The sequence below is a fragment of the Nothobranchius furzeri genome, chromosome 5, assembly GCF_043380555.1.
Source record: "Nothobranchius furzeri strain GRZ-AD chromosome 5, NfurGRZ-RIMD1, whole genome shotgun sequence".
Lineage (NCBI taxonomy): Eukaryota > Metazoa > Chordata > Actinopteri > Cyprinodontiformes > Nothobranchiidae > Nothobranchius > Nothobranchius furzeri.
The window spans coordinates 68,096,766-68,109,665 of record NC_091745.1 but is presented as its reverse complement, the minus strand read 5'-3'; the positions used below and the strand labels follow the sequence as shown (position 1 = coordinate 68,109,665).

The 12,900-nt window shown below is 45.7% G+C and overlaps 1 protein-coding gene across 3 annotated transcripts in view; it reads right to left on the bottom strand.

Annotated features, from left to right (window-relative positions):
* Positions 1 to 12,900, bottom strand: part of LOC129162659 (uncharacterized) — a 64,776-nt gene that overhangs the window by 40,862 nt on the left and 11,014 nt on the right. The window lies entirely within an intron of this gene.

Here is a 12,900-nt window from a genome sequence, read left to right as displayed (position 1 = left end):
ATGGCTTGGGGCTGACAGTTTTAATGGTCCTAGGGGGCGCTATTTCATTAAATAGGCCACGCCCACAAACTTCAGCTGTGCAGTTCTATTAGGGGTCAGAGTAGGATCACTCATCAGAAATTGTGTGGCGATGTCACAATGATTGAAGAAATGAGAGACAAACGTATTTCCATGGCGTGATGGCGAATTTCGCCATGCTCCCAAAGCCCCGCCTTTATTCGAAACCTGCCAGTACTATAGATCAAGTGACCTCAACTTGTCTGCTGCCATTTGACAGTGATTGCTGGTGATTGGTTAAAAGGAGTCCGATAGGGAGCTGTGAAAAAAAGAGTGGCGTGGCGACAGGTCAAAGTTTGAGGCTTAGCCACGCCCACACCTTTATACTTATATAAAATCCGACGGTTGAATTTTTTCATCTATGTCTTAAGAGTATATAGCAGATGGTTGAAGGCGATTGATGAAAAGGGCAATGGTGCAACACTCTCCAAACAACGTGTGCGAATACCACTAAATCGAGTCCTTGGACCAAAATGGCCGACTTCCTGTGCGACTTTGCACTTGGCTCCAAGAGACTTTTTTCTAGGTCCTGAGACACCACATTAGTGTACCAAATTTTGTACTCCTCAGTCAAAGCATGGCTTGGGGCTGACAGTTTTAATGGTCCTAGGGGGCGCTATTTCAGAAAATCGGCCACGCCCACCGGATGTTCACATCACATTTTGTGGGGGGCCGAACTAGGATCACTCCCAAGAGGTTTTGTGGCGATATCTCTAGAAATGGCGAAATGGGAGGCAAACGTAAGGCCACATCGGTACGCCTGACTTCGCCGCGCCGTCACAGCCCCGCCTTCTGCAGAAAACTCCCATAAAGTGACGCCAAGCAACCCCAACTTGTCTTCAGTTACCTGCTACAAATTTGGGATGATTATTTGAAAGGGCGAATTTTTGAAAATTTCCCAGTAAAACTTGACCTTTTAAGTCCTGAGGGGGCGGGGCTTATGTGACATCATCAATCGACCATTCATTTGTCTTCGTGGGGCGATGCCGATTGTCCATAGAAAGTTACTTTAACTGTAATTCTTTCATTTATGAAATTATAGCAATTTGAATTTTTTTGGCGAGTGCTTGAACTTTGAGGCCTGGTCCCGCCCCTTCAGTATTTACGAAAAGTCAATTTTATTGTCTCATTTTAATCGTCCATCGCTTCTGTTCGATCGCACACTATTTTTGAGACGATCGTGCGAAAAATGACCAAACTGTTCAACCAAATATAGACCCTAGAAATGGCCAAAACGGGTTCAAAATGGCCACTTTAGTCCAAAATGGCCGACTTCCTGTTTGATATTGACCATGGGTGCAAGAGGCTTTTCTGTGCGTATTGTTGAGTTCTACAAGTGTACCAAATTTCATCACTCTACTATGAAAAAAGGTCAAAGCGGAGGGGTATTTTTAATTTTCCAGGGGGCGCTGTTGAAACATTTTTTTACCAACTTTCACGTTGCCAGTGAAATATGTAAATTTCACGCACTTTCTATATTGGGCCAGAATTTGGTGAGTTTTTGGATATGCTAAGACCCCCTAAAGGCCGTCCAAAGACGCGGAAGAAAAAGAAAGAAAAAAAATTAAAGCTGCAAGCAGCGTCGTTCGGCCCTCGCAGCGAAGCTGCTCGCCCTCCTTCAGCACCCCCTCCGCTCCATCCCCGACGCTCTCCAAACCCGGCTCCGCGCTTCTCCATCCTGGCCGGCAGCCGAGGGCATCAGGGCATGCCTGTCGAAACAGAAAGTCAGCCACCCCAACACCGGAAACCGTGAAAGGCCTCCTCGTCCACACCTCACCCTGACTCAGCATCCCTTCTGAGCCCACCATTACATGTCTCACCCCTAGGAGATACTCTATCTTTACCACACTGGTGATGTGATGTTCAGTCTCGGGCAAATCGGAGGCTGTTTGTGGAAGTTACAGTCAAACGTAAGGTCACAGCGTCACGCCAGAAATCGCCATGGCATCAAAGCCCCTCACTTTCTGAAAAGCTATCAGATCTGAATGGTCATTACAACATCATGAAGACAGTGCATGACGTTAGTGTCATCTTGACTAAATTAGAGGGGACAAATATGGGCAGTTCACCATAAAACAATAGACTTCCTGTAGTCAGGGGGAGGGGCTTAGGTGATGTCAGCTGTCCACATTGTCACTGTCTTCAGATGTGGTCAGTGATCACACAGACAAAGTATGAAATTGATCTGATCATGCACATGGGAGTTATTAAGTCAAATAAAGTAATGGCGACTGGTCAAAGTTTGAGGCTTAGCCACGCCCATACCTTTATACTTATTTAAAATCCGACGGTTGAATTTTTTCATCTATGTCTTAAGAGTATATAGCAGAAGTTTGAAGGTGATTGGTGGAAAGGGCGAGGAGATATCATTCTCCTAATAACGTGTGCGAAAACCACTAAATTGAGTAATTGCACAAAAATGGCCGACCTCCTGTGTGATATTGCGCTTGGCTCCAAGAGACTTTTTTGTAGGTCCTGAGACACTACATTAGTGTGCCAAATTTTGTGATCCTCAGTCAAAGCATGGCTTGGGGCTGACTGTTTTAATGGTCCTAGGGGGCACTGTTTCGGAAAATAGGCCACGCCCACAAACTTCAGCTGTCCAATTATATTAGGGGTCAGAGTAGGATCACTCATCAGAAATTGTGTGGCAATGTCACAATGATTGAAGAAATGAGAGACAAACGTATTTCCATGGCGTGATGGCAAATTTCGCCATGCTCCCAAAGCCCCGCCTTTATTCGAAACCTGCCAGTACTATAGACCTAGTGACCTCAACTTGTCTGCTGCTACTTGCCACTGTTTGGTGGTGATTGGATAAAAGGAGTCCAATAGGGAGCTGTGAAAAAAAGAGTGGCGTGGCGACAGGTCAGAGTTTGAGGCTTAGCCACGCCCACACATTTATACTTATTTAAAATCCGACGGTTGAATTTTTTCATCTATGTCTTAAGAGTATATAGCAGAAGTGTGAAGGCGATTGGTGAAAAGGGCGACGGAGCATCACTCTCCAAACAACGTGTGCAAAAACCACTAAATCGCGCACTTGGACCAAAATGGCCGACTTCCTGTGCGACTTTGCACTTGGCTCCAAGAGACTTTTTTGTAGGTCCTGAGACACCACATTAGTGTACCACATTTCGTAATCCTCAGTCAAAGCATGGCTTGGGGCTGTCAGTTTTAATGGTCCTAGGGGGCGCTATTTCAGAAAATAGACCACGCCCACCGGAATGTCACATCAGATTTTTTGGGGGGCCGGACTAGGATCACTCACAAGAAGTTTCGTGGCGATATCTCTAGAAATGACGAAATGGGAGGCAAACGTAAGGCCTAAGTGGTACGCCTGAGTTCGCCGCGCCGCCACAGCCCCGCCTTCTGCAGAAAACTCCCATAAAGTGACGCCAAGCAACCCCAACTTGTCTTCAGTTACCTGATACAAATTTGGGATGATTATTTGAAAGGGCAAATTTTGGAAAATTTCCCAGTAAAACTTGACCTTTTAAGTCCTGAAGGGGCGGGGCTTATGTGACATCATCAATTGACCATTCATTTGTCTTTGGGGGGCGATGATGATTGTCCATAGAAAGTTCCTTTAACTGTATTTCTTTCATTTATGAAATTATAGCAATTTGAATTTTTTTGGCGAGTGCTCGAACTTTGAGGCCTGGTCCCGCCCCTTCAGTATTTACGAAAAGTCAATTTTATTGTCTCATTTTAATCGTCCGTCGCTTCTGTTCGATCGCACACTATTTTTGAGACGATCGTGCGAAAAATGACCAAACTGTTCAACCAAATATAGACCCAAGAAATGGCCGAAACAGGGTCAAAATGGCCACTTTAGTCCAAAATGGCCGACTTCCTGATTGATATTGACCATGGATGCAAGAGGCTTTTCTGTGCGTATTGTTGAGTTCTACAAGTGTACCAAATTTCATAACTGTACGATAAACTAAGCTTTATGGAGAGGGGTATTTTTCACTTTCTAGGGGGCGCTGTTTAGCCATTTTTTTATGAACTTTCACATCGCCAGTGAAATACGTAAATTTCACGCACTTTCTATATTGGGCCAGAATTTGGTGACTTTTTGGATATGCTAAGACCCCCTAAAGGCCAGTCAAAGACGCGGAAGAAAAAAGAAAGAAAGAAAGCGTAATAATAAACGGAGCAGATACAATAGGCCTTCGCAGCTTCACTGCTCGGGCCTAATTAAAGCTGCAAGCAGCGTCGTTCGGCCCTCGCAGCGAAGCTGCTCGCCCTCCTTCAGCACCCCCTCCGCTCCATCCCCGACGCTCTCCAAACCCGGCTCCGCGCTTCTCCATCCTGGCCGGCAGCCGAGGGCATCAGGGCATGCCTGTCGGAACAGAAAGTCAGCCACCCCAACACCGGAAACCGTGAAAGGCCTCCTCGTCCACACCTCACCCTGACTCAGCATCCCTTCTGAGCCCACCATTACATGTCTCACCCCTAGGAGATACTCTATCTTTACCACACTGGTGATGTGATGTTCAGTCTCGGGCAAATCGGAGGCTGTTTGTGGAAGTTACAGTCAAACGTAAGGTCACAGCGTCACGCCAGAAATCGCCATGGCATCAAAGCCCCTCACTTTCTGAAAAGCTATCAGATCTGAATGGTCATTACAACATCATGAAGACAGTGCATGACCTTAGTGTCATCTTGACTAAATTAGAGGGGACAAATATGGGCAGTTCACCATAAAACAATAGACTTCCTTTAGTCAGGGGGCGGGGCTTAGGTGATGTCAGCTGTCCACATTGTCACTGTCTTCAGATGTGGTCAGTGATCACACAGACAAAGTATGAAATTGATCTGATCATGCACATGGGAGTTATTAAGTCAAATAAAGTAATGGCGACTGGTCAAAGTTTGAGGCTTAGCCACGCCCATACCTTTATACTTATTTAAAATCCGACGGTTGAATTTTTTCCTCTATGTCTTAAGAGTATATAGCAGGAGTTTGAAGGTGATCGGTGGAAAGGGCGAGGAGATATCATTCTCCTTATAACGTGTGCGAAAACCACTTAATTGAGTAATTGCACCAAAATGGCCGACCTCCTGTGCGACATTGCGCTTGGCTCCAAGAGACTTTTTTGTAGGTCCTGAGACACTACATTAGTGTGCCAAATTTTGTGATCCTCAGTCAAAGCATGGCTTGGGGCTGACTGTTTTAATGGTCCTAGGGGGCACTGTTTTGGAAAATAGGCCACGCCCACAAACTTCAGCTGTCCAATTATATTAGGGGTCAGAGTAGGATCACTCATCAGAAATTGTGTGGCAATGTCACAATGATTGAAGAAATGAGAGACAAACGTATTTCCATGGCGTGATGGCGAATTTCGCCATGCTCCCAAAGCCCCGCCTTTATTCGAAACCTGCCAGTACTATAGACCTAGTGACCTCAACTTGTCTGCTGCTATTTGCCACTGTTTGGTGGTGATTGGATAAAAGGAGTCCAATAGGGAACTGTGAAAAAAAGAGTGGCGTGGCGACAAGTCAGAGTTTGAGGCTTAGCCACGCCCACACCTTTATACTTATTTAAAATCCGACGGTTGAATTTTTTCATCTATGTCTTAAGAGTATATAGCAGAAGTGTGAAGGCGATTGGTGAAAAGGGCGACGGAGCATCACTCTCCAAACAACGTGTGCGAAAACCACTAAATCACGCACTTGGACCAAAATGGCCGACTTCCTGTGCGACTTTGCACTTGGCTCCAAGAGACTTTTTTGTAGGTCCTGAGACACCACATTAGTGTACCACATTTCGTAATCCTCAGTCAAAGCATGGCTTGGGGCTGTCAGTTTTAATGGTCCTAGGGGGCGCTATTTCAACAAATAGACCACGCCCACCGGAATGTCACATCAGATTTTTTGGGGGGCCGGACTAGCATCACTCACAAGAAGTTTCGTGGCGATATCTCTAGAAATGACGAAATGGGAGGCAAACGTAAGGCCTAAGTGGTACGCCTGAGTTCGCCGCGCCGCCACAGCCCCGCCTTCTGCAGAAAACTCCCATAAAGTGACGCCAAGCAACCCCAACTTGTCTTCAGTTACCTGATACAAATTTGGGATGATTATTTGAAAGGGCAAATTTTGGAAAATTTCCCAGTAAAACTTGACCTTTTAAGTCCTGAAGGGGCGGGGCTTATGTGACATCATCAATTGACCATTCATTTGTCTTCGGGGGGCGATGATGATTGTCCATAGAAAGTTACTTTAACTGTAATTCTTTCATTTATGAAATTATAGCAATTTGAATTTTTTTGGCGAGTGCTCGAACTTTGAGGCCTGGTCCCGCCCCTTCAGTATTTACGAAAAGTCAATTTTATTGTCTCATTTTAATCGTCCGTCGCTTCTGTTCGATCGCACACTATTTTTGAGACGATCGTGCGAAAAATGACCAAACTGTTCAACCAAATATAGACCCAAGAAATGGCCGAAACAGGGTCAAAATGGCCACTTTAGTCCAAAATGGCCGACTTCCTGTTTGATATTGACCATGGATGCAAGAGGCTTTTCTGTGCGTATTGTTGAGTTCTACAAGTGTACCAAATTTCATAACTGTACGATAAACTAAGCTTTATGGAGAGGGGTATTTTTCACTTTCTAGGGGGCGCTGTTCAGCCATTCTTTTATGAACTTTCACATTGCCAGTGAAATACGTAAATTTCACGCACTTTCAATATTGGGCCAGAATTTGGTGACTTTTTGGATATGCTAAGACCCCCTAAAGGCCAGTCAAAGACGCGGAAGAAAAAAGAAAGAAAGAAAGCGTAATTAAAGCTGCAAGCAGCGTCGTTCGGCCCTCGCAGCGAAGCTGCTCGCCCTCCTTCCGCACCCCCTCCGCTCCATCCCCGACGCTCTCCAAACCCAGCTCCGCGCTTCTCCATCCTGGCCGGGGGCCGGGGGCACCAGGGAACGTCTGGCGGAACAGAAAGTCAACCACCCCGACACCAGAAACCGTGAACGGCCTCCTCGTCCACACCTTACCCTGACTCAGCATCCCCTCTGAGCCCACCATTACACGTCTCACCACTAGGAGATACTCTATCTTTACCACACTGGTGATGCGATGTTCAGTCTCGGGCAAGTCGGAGGCTGTTTGTGGAAGTTACAGTCAAACGTAAGGTCACAGCGTCACGTCAGAAATCGCCATGGCATCAAAGCCCCTGCCTTTCTGAAAAGCTATCAGATCTGAATGGTCATTACAACATCATGAAGACAGTGCATGACCTTAGTGTCATCTTGACTAAATTAGAGGGAACAAATATGGGCATTTCACCATAAAACAGTTGACTTCCTGTAGTCAGGGGACGGGGCTTAGGTGATGTCAGCTGTCCACATTGTCACTGTCTTCAGATGTGGTCAGTGATCACACAGACAAAGTATGAAATTGATCTGATCATGCACATGGGAGTTGTTAAGTCAAATAAGGTAATGGCGACTGGTCAAAGTTTGAGGCTTAGCCACGCCCACACCTTTATACTTATTTAAAATCCGACGGTTGAATTTTTTCCTCTATGTCTTAAGAGTATATAGCAGAGGTTTGAAGGTGATCGGTGGAAAGGGCGAGGAGATATCATTTTCCTAATAACGTGTGCGAAAACCACTAAATTGAGTACTTGGACCAAAATGGCCGACCTCCTGTGCGACATTGTGCTTGGCTCCAAGAGACTTTTTTGTAGGTCCTGGTACACTACATTAGTGTGCCAAATTTTGTGATCCTCAGTCAAAGCATGGCTTGGGGCTGACTGTTTTAATTTTCCTAGGGGGCGCTGTTTCAGAAAATAGGCCACGCCCACAAACTTCAGCTGTCCAATTCTATTAGGGGTCAGAGTAGGATCACTCATCAGAACTTGTATGGCGATGTCACAATGACTGAAGAAATGAGAGACAAACGTATTTCCATGTCGTGATGGCGAATTTCGCCATTCTCCCAAAGCCCCGCCTTTATTCGAAACCTGCCAGTACTATAGACCAAGTGACCTCAACTTGTCTGCTGCTATTCGCCACTGTTTGGTGGTGATTGGTTAAAAGGAGTCCAATAGGGAGCTGTGAAAAAAAAGAGTGGCGTGGCGACAGGTCAAAGTTTGAGGCTTAGCCACGCCCACACCTTTATACTTATTTAAAATCCGACGGTTGAATTTTTTCATCTATGTCTTAAGAGTATGTAGCCGAAGTGTGAAGGCAATTGGTGAAAAGGGCGACGGAGCATCACTCTCCAAACAACGTGTGCGAAAACCACTAAATTGCGCACTTGGACCAAAATGGCCGACTTCCTGTGCGACAATGCACTTGGCTCCAAGAGACTTTTTTGTAGGTCCTGAGACACCACATTAGTGTACCAAATTTCGTAATCCTCAGTCAAAGCATGGCTTGGGGCTGTCAGTTTTAATGGTCCTAGGGGGCGCTATTTCAGAAAATAGACCACGCCCACCGGAATTTCACATCAGATCTTTTGGGGGGCCAGACTAGGATCACTCACAAGAAGCTTCGTGGCGATATCTCTAGAAATGACGAAATGGGAGGCAAACGTAAGGCCTAAGCGGTACGCCTGAATTCGCCGCGCCGCCACAGCCCCGCCTTCTGCAGAAAACTCCCATAAAGTGAAGCCAAGCAACCCCAACTTGTCTTCAGTTACCCGCTACAAATTTGGGGTGATTATTGGAAAGGGCGAATTTTGGAAAATTTCCCAGTAAAACTTGACCTTTTAAGTCCTGAGGGGGCGGGGCTTATGTGACATCATCAATCGACCATTCATTTGTCTTCGGAGGGCGATGACAATTGTCCACAGAACATTTCTTTAACTGTAATTCTTTCATTTATGAAATTATAGCAATTTGAATTTTTTGGGCGAGTGCTCGAACTTTGAGGCCTGGCCCCGCCCCTTCAGTATATACGAAAAGTCAATTTTATTGTCTCATTTGAATCGTCCATCGCTTCTGTTCGATCTCGCACAATTTTTGAGACGATGGTGCGAAAAATGACCAAACTGTTCAACCAAATATAGACCCTAGAAATGGCCAAAACGGGGTCAAAATGGCCACTTTACTCCAAAATGGCCGACTTCCTGTTTGATATTGACCATGGTTGCAAGAGACTTTTCTGTGCGGACTGTTGAGTACTACAAGTATACCAAATTTCATAACTGTACGATAAACTAAGCTTTATGGAGAGGGGTATTTTTCACTTTCTAGGGGGCGCTGTTCAGTCACTTTTTGACGAACTTTCACATCGCCAGTGAAATACGTAAATTTCACGCACTTTCTATATTGGGCCAGAATTTGGTGACTTTTTGGATATGCTAAGACCCCCTAAAGGCCATTCAAAGACGCGGAAGAAAAAAGAATAATAATAAGAAGAAACGGAGCAGATACAATAGGCCTTCGCAGCTTCACTGCTCGGGCCTAATTAAAGCTGCAAGCAGCGTCGTTCGGCCCTCGCAGCGAAGCTGCTCGCCCTCCTTCCGCACCCCCTCCCCTCCATCCCCGACGCTCTCCAAACCCAGCTCCGCGCTTGTCCATCCTGGCCGGCAGCCGGGGGCACCAGGGCACGTCTGGCAGAACAGAAAGTCAACCACCCCGACACCAGAAACCGTGAACGGCCTCCTCGTCCACACCTCACCCTGATTCAGCATCCCCTCTGAGCCCAGCATTACACGTCTCACCACTAGGAGATACTCTATCTTTACCACACTGGTGATGTGATGTTCAGTCTCTGGCAAATCGGAGGCTGTTTGTGGAAGTTACAGTCAAACGTAAGGTCACAGCGTCACGCCAGAAATCGCCATGGCATCAAAGCTCCTCCCTTTCTGAAAAGCTATCAGATCTGAATAGTCATTACAACATCATGAAGACAGTGCATGACCTTAGTGTCATGTTGACTAAATTAGAGGGGACAAATATGGGCATTTCACCATAAAACAGAAGACTTCCTGTAGTCAGGGGGCGCGGCTTAGGTGATGCCAGCTGTCCACATTGTCACTGTCTTCAGATGTGGTCAGTGATCACACGGACAAAGTTTGAAATTGATCTGATCATGCACAAGGGAGTTATTGAGTCAAGTAACGTAATGGCGACTGGTCAAAGTTTGAGGCTTAGCCACGCCCACACCTTTATACTTATTTAAAATCCGACGGTTGAATCTTTTCCTCTATGTCTTAAGAGTATATAGCAAGAGTTTGAAGGTGATCGGTGGAAAGGGCGACGAGACATCATTCTCCTAATAACGTGTGCGAAAACCACTAAATCGAGTACTTGGACCAAAATGGCCGACCTCCTGTGCGACATTGCGCTTGGCTCCAAGAGACTTTTTTGTAGGTCCTGAGACACTACATTAGTGTGCCAAATTTCGTGATCCTCAGTCAAAGCACGGCTTGGGGCTGACAGTTTTAATGGTCCTAGGGGGCGCTATTTCAGAAAATAGGCCACACCCACAAACTTCATCTGTCCAATTCTATTAGGGGTCAGAGTAGGATCACTCATCAGAAATTGTGTGGCGATGTCACAATGATTGAAGAAATGAGAGACAAACGTATTTCCATGGCGTGATGGCGAATTTCGCCATTCTCCCAAAGCCCCGCCTTTATTCGAAACCTGCCAGTACTATAGACCAAGTGACTTCAACTTGTCTGCTGCTATTTGCCAGTGATTGCTGGTGATTGGTTAAAAGGAGTCCAATAGGGAGCTGTGAAAAAAAGAGTGGCGTGGCGACAGGTGAAAGTTTGAGACTTAGCCACGCCCACACCTTTATACTTATTTAAAATCCGACGGTTGAATTTTTTCATCTATGTCTTAAGAGTGTATAGCAGATGTTTGAAGATGATTGTTGAAAAGGGTGATGGAGAATCCTTCTCCAAACAACGTGTGCAAAAACCACTAAATCGAGTACTTGGACCAAAATGGCCGACTTCCTGTGCGACTTTGCGCTTGGCTCCAAGAGACTTTTTTGTAGGTCCTGAGACACCACATTAGTGTACCAAATTCCGTAATCCTCAGTCAAAGCATGACTTGGGGCTGACAGTTTTAATGGCCCTAGGGGGCGCTATTTCAGAAAATAGGCCACGCCCACCGGATGTTCACATCACATTTTTTGGGGGGCCGAACTAGGATCACTCCCAAGAGATTTCGTGGCGATATCTCTAGAAATGACGAAATGGGAGGCAAACGTAAGGCCACGTCGGTATGCCTGACTTCGCCGCGCTGCCACAGCCCCGCCTTCTGCAGAAAACTCATATAAAGTGACGCCAAGCAACCCCCACTTGTCTTCAGTTACCTGCTACAAATTTGGGCTGATTATTTGAAAGGGCGAATTTTGGACAATTTCCCAGTAAAACTTGACCTTTTAAGGCCTGAGGGGGCGGGGCTTATGTGACATCATCAATCGACCATTCATTTGTCTTCGGGGGGCGATGACAATTATCCATAGAAAGTTACTTTAACTCTAATTCTTTCATTTATGAAATTATAGCAATTTGAATTTTTTTGGCGAGTGCTCGAACTTTGAGGTCTGGCCCCGCCCCTTCAGTATTTACAAAAAGTCAATTTTATTTTCTCTTTTGATTCGTCCATCGCTTCTGTTCGATCGCACACTATTTTTGAGACAATCGTGCAAAAAATGACCAAACTGTTCAACCAAATATAGACCCTAGAAATGGCCAAAACAGTGTCAAAATGGCCACTTTAGTCCAAAATGGCCGACTTCCTGTTTGATATTGATCATGGGTGCAAGAGGCTTTTCTGTGCGTATTGTTGAGTTCTACAAGTGTACCAAATTTCATCATTCTACTATGAAAAAAGGTCAAAGCGGAGGGGTATTTTTAATTTTCCAGGGGGCGCTGTCGAAACACTTTTTTGCCAACTTTCACATTGCCAGCGAAATACGTAAATTTCACGCGCTTTCTATATTGGGCCAGAATTTGGTGAGTTTTTGGATATGCTAAGACCCCCTAAAGGCCATCCAAAGACGCGGAAGAAAAAAAAAGAAAAAAAAAGAAAAATTAAAGCTGCAAGCAGCGTCGTTCGGCCCTCGCAGCTCCGCGCCGCTCCGGTCTGCCGTCGCACCAGTGCACGTCTGACAGAACAGAAACGTCAACCACCCCGACACCAGAAACCGCGAATGGCCTCCTAGTCTGCACCTCACCCTGACTCAGCATCCCCTCTGAGCTCACCATTAAATTGAATATTAAGATTACGGCGTTACGCCAGAATTCGCCATGGCATCAAAGCCCCTCCCTTTCTGGAAAGCTATCAGATCTGAATGGTCATTACAGCATCATGAAGACAGTGCATGACCTTAGGGTCATGTTGACTAAATTAGAGGGGACAAATATGGGCATTTCAGCATAAAAAATAAATTCCTGTAGTCAGGGGGCGGGGCTTAGGTGATGTCAGCTGTCCACATTGTCATTGTTTACAGATATGGTCAATGATCACACAGACAAAGTTCGAAAAAGATCTGATCATGCACATGGGAGTTATTAAGTCAAGTAAAGTAATGGCGAAAGGTCAACGTTTGAGGCTTAGCCACGCCCACACCTTTCAACTTTTGAAAAATCCGACGGTTGAATTTTTTCCCCTATGTCTTAAGAGTGTATTGCAGAAGTTTGAAGGTGATTGGTGAAAAGGGCGACGGAGCATCACTCTCCAAACAATGTGTGCGAAAACCACTAAATCACGTACTTGCACCAAAATGGCCGACTTCCTGTGCGACTTTACGCTTGGCTCCAAGAGACTTTTTTGTAGGTCCTGAGACCCCACATTAGTGTACCAAATTTCGTAATCCTCAGTCAAAGCATGGCTTGGGGCTGAAAGTTTTAATGGCTCTAGGGGG